Consider the following 3,261-nt stretch of genomic DNA (forward strand, 5'->3'; position numbering starts at 1 on the left):
TGTTGTTAATAATGATGCACTCGCTCATATCAATCAAAAACCCAAAGAGGAGATTATTTGTGTTACATAATTGGGAAGATAGCAAAGTAGATGTTTGTAGCATAATTGTCTCAACTGAACTACCTGAAAATTTGAAAAACACATGGCAAATCTATGGTAATTACGGTTGCATCAACAAGGTAAGAAAACAGAAATTCTGCAGAAAGTAAAATCTCCTGAAATAACCTCCCAACGTGTAAAACTTAAAGTTCCTAAGAGAATAGCCTTATTCCATGCCACTCACCACAATCTGCAAGCACAAAAAACGTGATGGGCCTGTGTTTCATGGACTACTCACAGGGGTAACTCAGTCTGCACCCCACCTCAACCCCTGACATTTCATAAGAGATAGAAAAAAAGCCATCCTCCTAAACCATGACATGGAAAAGAACTACACCCATGTGAGGAAGAGAAGGCCATGGAAAACCTAGTAAAAAAGGAAGCATTATCCAGGTCACAGGGAAAAGGCATAGGACACCCAAGTACAACTGATCTTCTCTCAATAGAGTTGATAGAGGGTCTCCACACACCCCAATGCAACAAGGCTCTACACACAAAACTGCAGGGATCTGAGCAGGACAAGCATTCAGAAAAATAGACAAAATACTGGAAATACAAGAAAAAGACTGATGGAGAAAAGAGTCCAAGATGTGAGATTTGCAAAAAAAGGAGGAAAAGGAGGAAGAGGAAGAAGAGGAGGAAGAGGAGGAAGAAGAGGAAGAAAAGGAGGAAAAGAAGGAGGAAAGGATTCTAAAAAGTTCATAATATAATAAGTATATGTCAAAGGAAAGCAAATTTTTGAAAATTTTAATGGCAAAAAGGACAAATATCCTTTAGATAACAATAATTAGCATTTATATAGCAATGTAAGGTTTGCAAAGTGCTTTAATATGTTATTTCATTATATCCTTACAACCACCCTGGAAAGTAGCTGCTATTTTTATCCCCATTTACAGATGATAAATGGAAGCAGATAGAGGTTAAAGTAAGTTATCCAGAGTCACCTAACTAGTAAACCTCTGAATCCACATTTGAACTCAGGTCTTTCTGACTGAAGGTCAGGAACTTAAATTGCCATTCCATCTAGCTTCCTGTACTCTCTATAGACCATAAAATAATAATAACAACAACAACAAAAGTGTACCAAGGAAGCAACATATTATAATACAAATAGCATGGAGCCTGGTACAGGGGACTGCATAGAGGTCAGTCAATGAAATGGGGAAATTAACTAAGACTAAGGAGAACAGTGAATGGGCTCTCTCTCGACTAGATGTGGACAGAAGAAAAACAGTACTCATTTCAGTCCTCAGATAACTCTGAAGTGATATGAGAGAGGATGGTTTGAAAGATCAAGACAGGGACCAGGATGTGGATAAATGAAAAGGTGTTTTTGCCTTAGAAAGAAAAGTGAAAGGGTGGCATTTAAGTTTGTTATCCTTGTTGGTGGGGGGAAGGGAGAAAGGAAAGGATCTTATAATGGCTTTCACACTGAATAAATGGTAATCTTAGGAGAAAAACTGTATGGAAGTCTTGTTATTTATATTACTGAATAACCACAATAGATAGTACCTAGCCAACTGAAGACAAGTAGAATCCAGAAGAAGCAACAAAGTACTCCCTCCACAAAAAAGAAAGAAAGAGTGAAAAGAAGAGAAAAGGAAAGGAAAGGAAAGAGAAGAGAAAAGAAAAGAAAGCATCAGCAAAACAACTGGGGATAAAGCAGGTAAACAAGAATGAGTGAAAAAACCTATGGGAATATGCTAGCATCAAATTAGTACAAGTAAAACTGATCCCAGGGAAAAACTGCTAAGTAAAAATGGATAGAGATAAACAGTTCTGAAAAGAAGATTGCATTAAAAACTATATGGAAGCCTGTGCCAAATCATTAATATTAAGGTAAATCCAAATCAAAACAAATTGAGGTTAAATTTTATACCCGGCAAATTAGCAAAGATGTCAAAACATGGCAATATTCAATGTCCCCACCTAAACTAGGAAGCTCACTGGATGGAGTGCCAGCCTGGAGTGAAAAAGACCTGAGTTTAAATCTGATCTCATGGCATGGCTAGGTGGCACAGTGAATAGAGCACTGGCCCTGGAATCAGGAGGACCTGAGTTCAAATGCAGCCTCAGACACTTAACAAAAAAACTAGCTGTGTGACCTTGGGCAAATCACTTAACCCCAATTGCCCCTCCAAAAAGCAAAACAAAACAAAACCTGATCTCAGACACTTACTAGTTGTATGACCCTGGGTAAGTCACTTAACCCTATCTGCTTCATTTTCCTCATCTGTAAAATGGGCTGGTGAAGGAAATGGCAAACCACTCCAATATCTCTGCCAAGAAAACCCCAAATGGTGCCACAGGATTGAAAATTATTTAACAGCAACAACAACAACAACAACAACAACAACTAAGCCAACACATTCCATATCCAACCTGTGACCTGGATCTCTACAAAGGTATTCCTCATACATGCCCCAGTGCCTGATGATGTTAAAACACTGATATTTGGAGCTCAGTTCCTATCAGTTAATTGGTGCCTCACTAAGTGTGTTCATACTTAACACCATTTACCTTCTGGTGAGTCCTAGATATGAGGGTATCTATATATGCTTTGCCTTCGAATGTCATCCAGCCATCTCAACCTCTGTCTGCCATTGGTACCTCCTTCCTTTCTATATTGTCTACTTCCCATGAAGAAAACTGCCTTCCACCATCACCTCTTCCCTAAATGTGTTGCTTTCCTCTATTGGGGGCCATCTTAATCATCCTAATCTGTATCTTGGCACTGGGCCTAGATGACTCTGGAGGAGAAAGTGAGGCTGGTGACTTTGCACAGTCCTCTCTAACTTAAATCCAATTCATCTGCAAGTCATAACATCACCTTCTTGATGTCATGGTCCTCTTTGAGAATTAAGGACAAGCAGCAGCTTTCCTCTATCAAAATGTAAGCTACTTGAGGACAGAAAATCCCTCCTTTTAAATTTTTGCATCCCCATCCTTTAGCACAGGTCCTGACACCAAAAAATGTACTTAACAAATTTTTTTCATCCATTCATTTATTCATATTTGAGGGGCTTTGGAAAGATAGAAACCATAATATATAATTGATGGCATTAGATACTGGTTCAACCATCTCAGAAAATAATTTGCAATTACACTTTTAAAAATGTTACTAAATGTCATACTTTTGACTCAAATATTCTACTGCTGGGC

The sequence above is a fragment of the Petaurus breviceps genome, unplaced genomic scaffold, assembly GCF_028583685.1.
Source record: "Petaurus breviceps papuanus isolate PSGF00001 unplaced genomic scaffold, PetGlider_PUasm1.0 174, whole genome shotgun sequence".
NCBI lineage: Eukaryota > Metazoa > Chordata > Mammalia > Diprotodontia > Petauridae > Petaurus > Petaurus breviceps.